Raw genomic sequence first — 14,871 nt, forward strand, 5'->3', positions numbered from 1 at the left:
TTATATTAAAGGAGGCAGCAAAGGAAGTAAGCAAACCCTTAGCCATAATTATGAGAGCTTCCTTGGACTCAGGGAAGGTACCCATAGACTGGAGATGTGCAAATATGACCCCAATTCACAAAGGTGGATCAAAGGCAGACACAAGTAATTATAGACCTGTGAGTTTAACTTCTGTTCCAGGAAAATTAATGGAGGCACTGCTTAAAGAAGCACTGCAGGATCATCTAGACAAGACTCAGTTATAGCTCAGACACAGCATGGTTTTGTTAAGGGGAAGTCTTGCCTGACCAATTTGACTGGATACTATGATGCAGTCACAAAAGAACTGGATGCAGGGAATAACTTTGATATCATATACTTGGATCTTAGATTTGTTGTTGTATTTGAGGTTTTTTGGCACAAGGGCCTCTTGGGCCATATTGCGCCTGTTCATGGTTTGGGTATCACTGATTTTATGATTAGATGCTGTTATATAAGTTTATGCGTTTTAAATACTTAAACAGATCCTCGAAATTTGCTTCCTTACCAAGAATATGTGATAAGGTTAAGGGTTCCTGCAAGTTGGAGGGAGAGCTGAAGCTGGAATTTCGGACAGATGAAAGGTGGGGACATTCAATGAGAATATGTTTTATTGTTAGGTGTGAATGGCAAAAAAAGCACTGAGGAGGAGTCTCTCCCAAAAGCAAATGCAGATGAGTTGGATGTGAATGACCGATGCGAAGCCTTGCCAGGATTACTTCTTGTCGCCTGTTTCTTCTAAAACTAGATGTCCACAGTTGAGGCTCTTTTTTTATCTGGAACAGTTTATTATTGGTTTGAGATTGCCAGAGGTGAGACCATTGTTTCCAACATGTTTTTTTAATAATGGATTTGTAGTCTGTGTATGGAACTTTCAGTTGACTGTAAGATCCAGAGTCGGGATGTTTAGCAGCCTCATCCGCACGATCATTACCTTGGATGCCGACATGACCAGGAATCCAGCAGAAGATAACCTTGTAGTTGGCTGTTTGATGGTAAAATAATTTAGACCGGATCTCTTTAAGAACAGGATGAGAGGGAGGAAAGGTAGATTGAAAGGCACTGATTGCACTTAAAGAGTCTGTATATATATCAGAGATTGTTTAATATGATATTTGTTTATGTTATCTAGAGCCAGTTTTATTGCAAATAATTCTGCAGTATAGATACTGCATTCAGTGGGAAGAGAGGCAGCTGTTAAGATAGTGGCGGAAACTGCTGCTGCACCAACAGCCGTATCTGTTTTGGAGCCATCGGTGTAGATATGAAATTTCTCTGAGTTTTCCAAAGAATGCAGTTTATGTAGCTGTTGAAAGTTGGTATTTGCCAGGGAGGATTTTCCCCATCTTGAAAAGAAATTGTCACAGAGAGGTATGAATTCAGTCCAGGGAGGTTCAGGAGTAGCAAGGTCTTGGAATATATTCTTAAAGTTAATTTTCCAATTGATCATGAGTTCTTGCAGTCGAATTCCTGCAGGGCGGTTTTCATTAGGTTTATTGTGATATAGCAGGGTGTGTTGAGGATTAAACAGATACTGCCAGCTGGGGTGGGCTGGAGTACTTCCAATCTTTGCTGCATAATTTAACAATAACATTTTTCTCCTGAGATGCAGAGGGGATTCGTTTGCCTCAATATACAGGCTGTGAACCGGAGATGTTCTGAAGGCTCCAACAGCTATTCTAAGGGCACTATGCTGGATGGTGTTCAGACGTAATAGAGAACTTTTCCTGGTATAGGAAAAGTTCTCTATTACGTCGTAGACAGGTGCTCCATAATCCAAGCGCGATCTTATTAAAGCTCTATAAAGATGTAGGAGAGAGCTTCTGTCAGCACCCCAGGACATAGCGGAGACAGCTCTTAGGATATTCAGTTTTTTAAGACAAGTATTCCAGAGGTACACCATATGGGAAGCAAAATTAAGTTTATTATCTAGATTTAACCCCAACAGACGGAAATTGTTAGTGACTGGAATCAGGCTGTTGTTTAAAAATATTTCTGGATCCGGATGTAGTTTCCGTTTTTTACAGAAATGAATAGCAGTGGACTTCTTTTCTGCTAGGGAATAACCATTCCGCAATGCCCATGATTCTATTCTAGCTATAGCAATTTGAAGTTGCCTTTCGATGGTGTTCATAGTCTGGGATTGAGTAGAGATAATGAGGTCATCGGCAAACATGTACGATTGTACTGTATTTGGTACATCCCTTGTCATGTTGGTGATTCTTATTGCAAATAATGTTGGACTCAGAATGGAACCCTGTGGTACACCTTCCTCTTGTTCAAATGTTTTGGATAAATTATTCATGTATCTGACCTGAAAAGTTCTATGGCGTAGGAAGCTTTGTATAAATTGGGGTAGATGACCTCTCAAGCCAAAAGAGTGTAGATCTTTAAGAACACCATACCGCCAGGTGGTATCAAAGGCTTTCTGAATATCTAGATTAATCATCACCAGATGCTGTCCCCTTACGAAGGCATTACGTATATTTGTCTCTGCTTTTACCATTACGTCTAAGGTGGAACGGTTTTTCCGAAACCCGTCCTGATTATTATTTAGCAAGTTGTTAGTTTCCAGGAACCAGATTAACCGCCTGTGAACCATTTTTTCCAGGACTTTGCCTAAACAATTGGTCAGTGAAATTGGCCTATAGTTATGTGGAAAGGTACGATCCTTTCCGGGCTTTGGGAAGGCTAGAACTATTGAGTGACACCAGGAAACTGGGTAAGCATTTTCTAAGAATATTCGGTTGTAATAATTTAACAATGATCTTTTTGCTCTGTCGTTCAGTTGTTTTAACATTATATAGTAGATCCCATCTGGACCAGCAGCGCTATTTGATGTTTTATTGAGCGCTCCAAAAAGTTCTGTTAATGTGAATGGCTGGTTATATGGATGTGAAATTCTCGTCGAAAAATTAATCTTATGCTGCTCTGCAGTTTTTTTAATTCGCTGAAAGGTTGGTTTGTAGGAGGCTATTGCTGATATACTGGCGAATGATTCCGCTAAGGCATTTGCTATTTCTCCCGGGGATGACAACTCTTTCCCTTCCCAGTTTAGTATTGTGGCTGGGGACTGAATGTATTTGCCATTTAGTGTTTGTATTTTTCTCCAGATAATTCTACTGTCTGTATCCTTGTTTATGCTCGAGGAAAAGTTAATCCAGGCATCTTTCTTTGCTTTTCGTCTTATTTGGCGGAACTGAGCTTTGAGTCTTTTGAAGCTAATTAGATTGGTAGTTGTGGGAAATTAACGAAATAAGTTCCAAGCTCTATTTTTGTTCTGTTTGGTGTGTGTGCAATCTTGATTCCACCAGTAATTACTATGTTTCCGTTTCCCCGGGAAAGATTTTGGTATTGCGGAGGTAGCAGCTTGTAATATTTGTTTAGTTACATGTTCTGTGACATTGTCTACGGGTTGAGATTGAATTATTTTATTGTCTAACTGCACGTGGGTTGCATATTCATACCAGCGTGCCCTACGAAATTTCCAAGTGGAGCGACGTAGTGAAGGAGAGTTTGCCCGTGTTTGCAGCTTGCAGAGAATCGGAAGGTGATCACTGTTTAGTGGATTTTCAAGAACCGACCACTCCATAATAGTATATAAGGAAGGAGAACAGATTGACAGGTCTATTGCACTCATGGATCCTGTCGAAAAATGAATATAGATAGGTTCACCAGTGTTCAGAATGGTAAGTTGATAAGAGTCCAGAAGGGATTCTATTAACTTGCCTCTCTTGTCAATTGTTGGAGATCCCCACATCGGATGATGAGCATTAAAGTCTCCAAGTAAGCAGAAAGGAGACGGTAGCTGTTCTATTAGTTTTTCTAGGTCATCTGAAGAAAATGAGAAATTAGGAGGAATATACAGGCATACCTCGATTAACGAATAGGATGCGTTCCAAGAAATTACTTCGTTAAGCGAAACTTCGTTTTCAGAGGTAAAAATACCATGGTCAGAATAGGGATACGTTCCTACTTAAAGAAAATGAAAAGCTTTTTTTCGAACAAAGAAAAGTTTTATTAAATAAACAGTCAACTTACATACAAAGTGAAATCACATTTTAAAATATGAGGTTAAAGTTGATTGTTTATGCTTTTTTCCCCTTTCATTTAACAATTGCCTATACGGAGTTATTGCATTTAACACTGATCGCTTAACTATAACACTTCTTCCTAAGTCAGGATCATTTTCACTAAAAAAATTTAAAACGTTTTCAATATCATTTAAGCACCTTTTTAAATCTTTGGTTGTTAACACTTTTTCGGCAGGTACTTCTTTAACTTTGCCTTCACTATCTTTGTCTTCGTTGCTAACAAGGCTTTCTAAATCTTCCACTGAAAAACCATCATCTTCTGCATTCAATAAATTTCTAACATCCTCTTCATCGACATTTTCGAAACCTATTTGATTGAGCCATCTGGATAACTTCATTTCTAATTCTTGGATGTTATTTTCTTCTTCTAGTACAACTTCTGGCCATATTTTGCGCCAAACTCCATTTAAGCATTTCTTAGTGACTTCTTTCCAAGAACTATCAATGCTTTCTATTGCGTTTTTAATGGTGTAGTTTTTCCAAAAAGTTTTAACTGTCATTTCCTCTTTATCCTCTAGTTCAGTTAAATTGCTTAAAGTTCGACGCAGATAATAAGCTTTAAATGATGCTATTACTCCCTGATCCAATGGTTGAATCAGGGAAGTTGTGTTTGCTGGAAGAAACACAACTTTGACAGGAATGCATGTGTCCAACGTGTTAAGATCAGTAGGATGTCCCGGAGCATTGTTTAACAACAAAAGAGCTTTTTCTTCAAATTTGTTTTTTTGACAATACTGTTTTACTCCAGGACAAAAGTGGTTAACAAACCAATCAGTAAATAAATAAGATCTTTATTAAATAAGATCTTTATTGTACAGTTCACCGGTACACGCAGGTACCACGACCAGTTCACCGGTACACGCAGGTACCACGACCATACGATACCCTTCACGGCACCATGCCAGGGGTTAACTCCTTGGTAACCCACGCTTTTCTATTTGCTTTCCATATTACAGGTAAATTCATTTTTATGTTACCTTTTAATGCCCTGGGATTTTCTGAATGGTAAACTAATAACAATTTTAATTTATAATCGCCAGAGGCATTTGATCCAAAGAGTAACGTTAAACTGTCTTTGGCTGTTTTGAACCAAGCAGCTGATTTTTCTTCAATAGAAATGAAGCTTTTTGTTGGTAGCCGTTTCCAGAACAAACCGCTTTCGTCAACATTGAACACCAAATTTGGTGGAAAATTTTCACGTTTAATTATTTCCTTTAGTTTTTCTGGAAACTTATTTGCAGCTTCAACATCTGCACTTGCAGCTTCTCCTGTTAATTTTACACTATGAATCCTGGCCCGTTTTTTAAATTTCTCGAACCAACCACGAGAAGCCCCAAAGGTTTCCGTAATTTCTTCAGTTTGTTTAGATTTCAGGTGATTAAACAAAAATGGAATATTTTTTTATGTTAAATGGGGCTTGAAATTGCGGACTTCGTTATATCGAGGCTTCGTTATCAGAGGTAACGTTAACCGAGGTATGCCTGTATATAGATGCTATTGTAAGAGTGATGCCAATTTCAATGCGCACTGCCACTACTTCAAAAGGAGTCTGAAGAGCAATATGTTTGGAGGGTACGTTGTTTCTTATAAGAACCGCCACTCCTCCACGGGCTGGAGAGTCGATATTTCTATCTCTTCTAAAGATGGAGTAATTTTTTATAGTAGGACACACTTGTGAATTTAAATAAGTTTCCTGTAGGGATACGCCTGCTGGATCATAACGGTGGATGAGATCACATATATCATCTTTTGTACTATGAAACCATCTACAATTCCATTGAAGAATTCTTTCCATTAGGCGGTTTTGTTGGTTGTTTTTGTTTCTGACTGCTTTTTAGTTGTGACTTGTTTGCATCGATCCGATTTTCCTTTGTCTTTCTCTGGAAAGTAGGGACGTGTTACGTCCATCTCATCAGTCGCATGAAGTTCTAATATGGCATCTTCTGGGTCATTGTGCTGGTCAATATCCATTCTGGTTAAATTTGGTGGTTTCAGTACCATGGTTTCTGTCACTTTTTGTTTTGCTGTTGGGTTTACATTAGCTGGAATGGTAATTGGGGTATTACTGGCTTGTTCAATTTTTTGTTGCGAAGGACACTGTTTGGGTGCAGAGAGCATGGAGCGTGCCCAATTAGCGATAGACATATTTGGGGGAACGGCAACATCTGTTTGTGTTCCTGTTGACTGAAATTGTTTAGCAGCCGTTGCATATGTACGTTTTGTATCTGTTTTTAGTATTTGCCTTCTCACCTCTGGATATGTCACTTTATTCTCAATTTTATATTTCTGGATTATTTTTCCTTGCTTCCAAAGTTCGCAACTTTTGGAAAAAGCTGGGTGATCACCCTTACAGTTTGGGCAAACAGAAGTCGTAGCAGTGCATTCAGTTTGATTGTGCTCCTTCGATCCACAAATTGGACATACTGACTCACCTCAACATGCTGTTTGGGAGTGTCCATATCTTTGGCACTTGTAACACCTGAGTGGGTTTGGGATGTAAGGACAGACACGGCAATGGAGATAGCCTGCTTTAACAGATGATGGTAGGATGGGAGAGCTGAAAGTAAGAATTATGCTCCTAGTGGGAACAAGAACACCATCTTTCCGAGTCATAATTCTCCTTGCTTGTATGACTTTTTGTTTACTTAGCTCTTGAACTATCTCCTCCTCTGATACAGCTAACAAGTCCCATTCTGCAATTACTCCCTTCGAGGAGTTTAATGTGGTATGGGGAGTAACTTTTATTGGTTGTCCGCCAAAAGTAGTCATGTTTAATAATTTTTCGGAATGCTGGGATTTCATGGTCTCTACAAGAAGATCCCCTGACTGGAGCCGCTTTACTGTTTTTGGTGAACCTGCAGCAGACTCGATGCATTTTTGGACAAGGAATGGGGACAGTTTACTCAGAGGCAACTCTGATAGAGAGTGTAGTATGAGGAATGCTGGTATTTCCTCTTGTGGGGTTGTTTTCAACCTCTTTGGTTGAGAGTAGTCATTTTCGGTATCATTTTCTAGTCTTGAGCTCGATGGCTCTAAAGGTGGAAAAGAACTGTTTTCCATCTTTGCTCCTTTCAGCCCCGGGAGAGTGGATTTCTTCTCCCAGGTTACCGGCCCCGCCACGGGGAGGCAGGAGCAGTGCCGCTAGAGTGACCAAGCGGTATAAGGGTTAATGCGTTAGTTTAAAGAGAAAAAAAGAAAGGTGAATTTCCTTCCTGTAACTTAGTTACAATTCGTAATACTAAGTTAACAAATAATAATGGGAATGTAAGAAAACTTTTACAAATGAATATAACTGTAGCTTTGACAAAAACGCTCTAGAAATCACTCAGGGAATCGCTTGATCACTATAACGCTTGGCACCCGGGGCCTGGATCTTAGAAAGGCTTTTGATACTGTTGCACATGGAAGACTGCTGCACAAATTGGAGCAGTGTGGCATTGGAGGCAAATTGCTGCTATAGATAGAGGGGTGGTTGAGGGAGAGAAGACAGAGAGTGGTAATCAATGGACACTGCTCATCGTGGACTAATGTTATTAGTGGAGTCCCTCAGAGTTCAGTGTTGGGTCCATTATTGTTTTCTGTATTTATAAATAATATTGATGATGGTATATCAAGCTTAATATTCAAGTTTGCAGACAATACAAAGGTTGGCAGGGTTGTTAAGGACACTACTGACACTATACTGCTGCAACAGGATCTGGAAAGGTTGAGCAGATGGCAAATGAAGTTTAACATTGACTAATGTAAAGTACTACATATGGGAAACAGAAACCCCCAGAGCAACGTATCAACTCTGTGGTACTACACTGACAGTGGTAGAGAATGAAAAGGACCTGGGGGTAATTGGGCAGGCAGATATGAAGTTCTCTGAGCAGTGCAGATGGGTTGCAAGAGTAGCTCATGGTGTCTTATCAATGATATACAGGACGTTTTCTAGTAGGGATAAGGAGGTGATTATTTCCTTGTATAAGGCAATGGTCAGGCCACACCTTGAGTACTGTATACAGGTCTGGAGGCCTCATTTCAACAAGGATGTAGAGATGCTGGAACGAGTACAGAGAAGGGCAACAAGATTAGTGAATGGAACAATGGGTTCCTCTTAAGAAGAAAGGCTTAAGTTTTGCAAATTACAGTGTCTGGAGACTAGGCACCGGCGAGGTGATCTGATAGAGGTGTATAAAGCCTTGAATGGTTTGAGCATGCTCAATGCTGATGGGATTCTGCCTCTTGCTCAGAATAATCACCTGAGAGGGCATAAATTCAAATTGAGGAAAGACAGAGGTAGGACAGATGTGCGGAAATTTGCCTTTAACCAACAGGTAGTTAGTTGGCGGAACAGACTTCCATCCCTTGTTGTGGAAGTTGATAGTCTAAATAAATTTAAGGCTCAGCTTGACAGGTATTTTGAACGAATGGAGGAGTGAAGTGGAAGTTTTTTTTGTTTTTTTTTGGCTGATGCTGCATAAGCTTGCTTTCTTGCTTCATATGCCTCTGCTAATGCTAATGACTAGAGGAGTTCTGGGGCACTGCCTTTAATCTGTTAGAAATCTTCAAGAAGCTGGATAAGATCACTGAGTAAAATGTTGACTATATAGAGTTACACAGCTGTAATTTCTGAATTATTACCAAATTTCTGAAAAAAGTTTGTGATTTTTTTAGATGTTTAGTGTTTTAACAGAGCATTTGCAGCTAAAGGCCACAATACTCCAAGTCAAATGGTATAATAAAAAATATAATGTAAAAAATACAGTTAATTAATATAGAATAATATTACTATAATAATATAAAGCAGTTATAAGAAATTAAATTACAAATGACTCTCATCAACCGGTGCAATACCACCACTTTGCTTATTGAGGGCTTGAAGTGGCGGAACATATGTTTAGTCTCCAGAGCTAAGTTCTGGTCAACTCTTCCCCATCTCTTCCAATCACATGCAGTATGACTGATGACTTTTGAGGTTATGATGAACATCATGGTGAGATGAAATTTTCCTTACATTTGGAGGGTACAGCTCAAAAACGGTGTTCACAAGCCGGCCGCTAGTTAGTACACTGGACCAAACCTATTGGTCACTCTTTAGCAGGCTTCCAAGTCGGTAGTGTATAATCTTTTTTTTTTTTTTTTTTTTATGTTTGGGGTTTTACACGAGAGATATTAGAACCTATAGTACTTAGTACCGTGCTTGGGTTTGAGGAGACGAAAGAAGATATTTGTTGACACTGGACTTCTGCAGACTGTAATTTTCAGGAAATACGTATGAAGGAAAGTTGTTCCAGAAAATGGCAGTTGAATGAATAAACGAGAAAGATGAAAAGTTGGTTCTGTGAGTTTGAAGTTGGACAGTAAATGGATGTTGGCTTGTGGCAGCACATGTTCAGACAGTTTTGAAAGAGAAAGCGTGAATTATAGAAGCTAATTCAGAAGAACAGTGCCCATGGAAATATCTGTAGAAGAGGCATGCAGCAGAAACAGTACGTCTATGAGACAGTGAGTGGAAAGACTGTTAGAGATGAATCATGTATAATGATAGTGAGTGGAAAGACTGTTAGAGATGAATCATGTATAATGATAGTGACTGGAGGGAGTCCGAGTAGTGTGTATGGGGGGGCATTGTCGAAGCCATGTTATGTCAAGGATCTGGGTATATTCTTACCATGTGTACGCCATATCAAACTAATAGAGTAAGCTTATCTGCGAAAAGATCTAAACCTCCCAAACACTTCCTAGTTCATTTCACAAATATACGTGGTCTCAATTCTAATCTCAACGATGTCCATTTCCATTTTTAGTCTGCCAAACCCCATGTACTTTTTCTCACAGAATTTCAGTTATCAGTTGATTCAACTACTGCTCATCTTAGTTTCCCAAATTATTCGCTGTATGATTCCTTTCACCTCAAAAGTGAAAGGAATCATACAGCGAATAATAAAACCAGATGATTCTGTTGTCACTTCAGCCAAGGATAAAGCTGACCTGCTAGCATCCCATTTTCCTTCCAACTCATGTATTAATGATCTTGGTAAAACACCTCCTACCATTTCCAACACACTCCATTCAATGACTCCTGTAGCCTTCCGTCAAAAGGATGTCAGAAGGATTTTGACAAATCTTTATGCTAAGAAAGCTCCAGGTCCTGATGGTATTTCTCCAATTGTTCTCAAAACCTGTGCTCCTGAACTTACTCCTGTTCTTTTGCTGCCTTTTTTCACTTTCTTATTCCAAAGGTGTTTTTCCTTTTTCTTGAAATTTGCTCATATCCAGTCAGTTCCTGAAAACGGTGACAAATCCCTCCCATCCAATTATCATCCCATTGCAATTACTTCTACTCTTTCTAAAGTAATGGAGAAATCAATTAACCACCAACTCTTTTTAAACTACCTAAAAACCTTCCGTCTGATCAACCATTGCCAGTTTCGATCCACTGGTGATATTCTGGCTTATGTTGCCCATTTATGGACAAATTCAGTGAAAAAGTTCAGTGAAACACAAGCAGTTGCTCTTGACATCTCAAAGGCTTTTGACCGTATTTGGCATAGAGGTCTTCTAAACAAGCTTCCATCTTATGGTTTGCCAACTGCTTTTTGTAATTGGCAAACAGATTGGCGATCAGAGAGAAAACTGGCAAATCCAGTTTTCTCTCTGATCGCTCACTGAGGATGATGGTAGATGGCTCTCTGTCTTCTAACTTCTCCACTAATGCTGGTGTCCCCCAAGGTTCTTTCCCTGACTCTTTTCCTCTTGTATATTAATGACCTTCTTCCACTGACTGGAAATCCTATCCATAGTTTTGCCAATGAAAGCACATTGCACTCCACTTTCCATTTTGAGAAACCTTGCCCTGCTCAATCAGTTTCAACTTCTCGAATATCCGTTACCAATTCCTTAAATGCCGATCTCCAGTGGGGCAAAGACAACTTAGTTTATTTCAATCCTTCTAAAACTCAGTCTTGTCTTATATCTCACAAAAAGGGTTCTTCTGCTCCTACACTTATCTTTGGTGACATTCCAATTTCTAGGCAAGTTGATATATCTCTTTTGGGGATTACCCTGACATCTAATCTCTCTTGGCACAAGCACATTAAAAATATTGCTTCCTCTGCATCTAAATCTGCCCTACCATGGAATATTGTTCCGACATCTGGGGCGGTACCCCCCCAAAACCTCTGTTGGGCTTCTAGATACCATTCAGAAGAGGGCAGTTAGGTTAATTAATGACTCCTCTCTAACAGAGTCTCTCCACTCGCTGTCTCATAGACGTACTGTTTCTGCTGCATGCTTTTTCTACAGATACTGCCATGGCCTCTGTTCTTCTGAATTAGCTTCTATAATTCCCGCTCTCTCTCTTTCAAAACTGTCCGACCACGTGCTGTCACCAGCCAACATCCATTTACTGTCCAACTTCAAACTCACAGAACCAACTTTTCATCTTCCTCGTTTATTCATTCAACTGCTGTTTTCTGAAACAACCTTCCTTCATACGTATTTCCTGAAAATTACAGTCAACAGAAGTTCAAGTCTAATGTCAACAAATATCTTCTTTCATCATCTCAACCTCCAACTCAAGCACGGTACTAAGTACCATAGGTTCTAATACCTCTTGTGTTTGGGGTTTTCACATAAAAAAAATAGATTTATATATAAAATAATAACTTATAAAAACTTTAATATCTGACATGTCATCACCCAATAAAATCTGAATGAGGGTATAAAGGTCAATTATCAAAAGCTCAATTACGCACATTTCATTACAACGTATATTATTGTTGAAAAGGTGTCACAGTATCTACACATAGAATGATCATCAGCCCTCAGCAGGGAAGGTATGAAAACAACAATGTCCTAAGAATATCCAGGCAAGAACACCTACCTCCTGCCAACCCCTGCACTGACTAGACTGCCAAAGTATAATTATAGGCTTGATTTTGTATAGCTTATTTGTGCTGTGCCCATGCGAAGTCCCTGAAATCGTGAAAGCAATTTGTTGTGAATTAAATGCTTATAGTTTGTATAGGGGACTAAGAAGCAGATATCATTCTGTGGCATTACTAATTTGGCTGCTGCATCAGCTAAGTCATTGGCTGTAATTTCAATATCGCTAGAGATCCAGCAAAAGTGAATATCAAAGCCTGACTCTGAAAGAGCACGTAGCATTTGCTATACCCTATTCAACACTGGATTAGGGTTGTGTCTCATCTCTGATAAAGCCTTAATATGCTTAGAGATTTGGTATATAACACACACCTTTAGTATTGATGAGATTTTATGTGATCAGAAGCCAGTTCTATTGCATCCAGCTATGCAGTTTACTCATATATACTACATTCTTGGGAAATCTTATTGCAGTGAGCTTTCAACAGGAAAACACAAGCAAATCCCACAAATACATTAGACTTTGAGCCATCTGTACGTACTGGCTGGCAAGAAGTCAGAATATGCACCTCCATGTGCTTCAGAGAGTTGCTGATAGATAAATGGGGATGTCTTAACTTTCAGCAAATTCCTAAGAGTGAAGTCACAAGATGGAAGTTACATATTTCAGAAGGCAAGGATCTGCCTATCTCATGTCGACACATTAACCCACATAAAGCATATACCTTGAGTTAATTCTTGAATCCTGATACCAAAGGACCAATGGCAGTTTTACATATGTTATACAGATTTTCCCATCACGGCACAAAAACAGATGTCTATGTGGGTTGGTCTGGCAAGGATTTTATTTTTATGTCATATTTCAATGACAACTGCTGGCATTGAAGCATCAGTGGCAGTGGTGGTGGTTCACTGGCTTCCACATAAAGACTGGATGGGGAAAAGTAATATAATCCAGTGGCAATCTATAAGGTGGATTGGATCAAACCATCAAAGAACAGAATTTCTAAAAAGATATGCATTTGGGAGCCACATCAAGTTTAGAACAAGTACTTGGTACAGGTGTAATAATGTGCTTAAATCTGCTCTGCCAAATTGAAGAAGATATCATTGAGCATGTTTAGCCATCTTGTACATTTTTCCCTGAGCTGAAGAATAATTTGAAGAAAAGTCAGCTTTTGATCAAAAATGAGTTCCAGAAATTTGTTCCTCCTATGACTGGAATAGGATTTTGTTCAAGGTCAGGGTTAAGATTCCATTTATGACAAAAATGCAAAATAGCCTTGGAAAACATGAATCCAATTACCAGGAACTAAGGTTGTCAATAACTTGTTACAACTGTCATTCTACAACTCTCATGTTTCAAGAATGACAAAAAAATGCTAAAATTATCCACAGATAATTTTAGCATTTTTGTAAAAAGTGCTTTTCAGTAAATAGTGCTTGCTCTACTAAAATTATCCACAGATAATTTTAGGTCCAAAGATAATTTTAGGTTAAATGGTCCAAAGTGGACCTGATTTCTTTGAAAATCGCTCTGTCTTGTTAAAATAGCCATTGGCTTCAAGGGGTAATGTATAAAGGCACTGTGTAAAGAAAAATTGAGTGTCTGTTTCTCATCTTGCTTCTTGAGAATCAGGAACTCTGGAGAATACAATATTACAGCAGAGATGTTGGCAAATGCTTCTCCTAAAGTACTGGCAATGTGAGTTTGGCCTGCAACTATACACTCATTATACTCTAATACTGATGAGGTAACTGACATATATTTACCCTTTATTTTCAAAATTTTATCCCAGATGATTTTGGCACTGGTCACTTAGTTAATGGAGAAAGTTAACAGGATCCAGCATGATTTTTTTTTTTTTTAATTTTTTTTTTTTACCATGATGGTATATAAATCATGCTTTGGAATGGGCTTGTTTAAATGCTATAAGATGTTCAGTGGAAAAAATTCCGAGCCTGGTTTTGTATATATATATTTTTTTTCCTTATTCTTTACATTCTTGATTCCATCAGAGCAATGGAGAGTGTGCGGAATCTGGAAGATGTTTTTTGGATTGCATTTGTGGCTGCATGGATAATACACTCTGTGACATATATCACTGCATCATCAATTAATTCCCGCTGAATTAATGAAATCAAATTCTGTGTAAGTTATGTGATTCTGCTCCAATCTACTTGATCAGACTCCAACCAGATCCCAGATGGATGGCAGAGTTGTCTGCCCAGTATGGCAGATATTACAGGAAGTAATTGCTTCCATTATATAGAGTAAAAGTAGGGGAGGGGGACATGTGGTATGAATTAATTAAATTTTTGTATATGGCATATGCACAGAAAGAATGAGGCCATAATACATTAAGGAGGTGGATGCATATGCACCCACCTCTTTAATGTATTGTGGCCTCAACATCACCCACATAGACATTACCAGGGTTCCCTCTAGTCAGCTGGCAGAGTAGAAGTAGCTATATTATACAATAACTGATCCAGATGCTTTCCCCCACAGACAGTTGCCAATATATTCAGTCTGGGGGACTATTTAGTGGTAGGCCTGTGAACACAGTTTTACACCTACATCCTTGAAATGTAAGGAACGTTGGATCTTGCCACAATGTCCATCATAACCTCAAAAGACATCAGTCATACTGCATGACAGATTACTGGAGCTTTGCTCTAGTGACTACAGACAGGTTTCAACCCATCTTTAATCACTTGAGCAAACAATGAATTTTTTATGATTTTTTAAATTCTTATCCATTTTTTGTAATTTTTTAAAATTTTTCCCATTTTTTGTGATAATATTTTTTAAATTTTTTTCCCATTTTTGTGATAATATTTTTTTAAATCCTGATTTGATTTTTGAAATAATTTCACTCTAATA

General features: G+C 38.7%; 1 protein-coding gene across 1 annotated transcript in view; it reads right to left on the bottom strand.

Annotated features, from left to right (window-relative positions):
- The window catches only part of LOC150083053 (uncharacterized), a 261,326-nt gene that overhangs the window by 204,084 nt on the left and 42,371 nt on the right, over positions 1–14,871 (bottom strand). The window lies entirely within an intron of this gene.

This window comes from Mastigoproctus giganteus, chromosome 7, assembly GCF_048544385.1.
Source record: "Mastigoproctus giganteus isolate SK-2022 chromosome 7, ASM4854438v1, whole genome shotgun sequence".
NCBI classification, from domain to species: Eukaryota; Metazoa; Arthropoda; class Arachnida; order Uropygi; family Thelyphonidae; genus Mastigoproctus; species Mastigoproctus giganteus.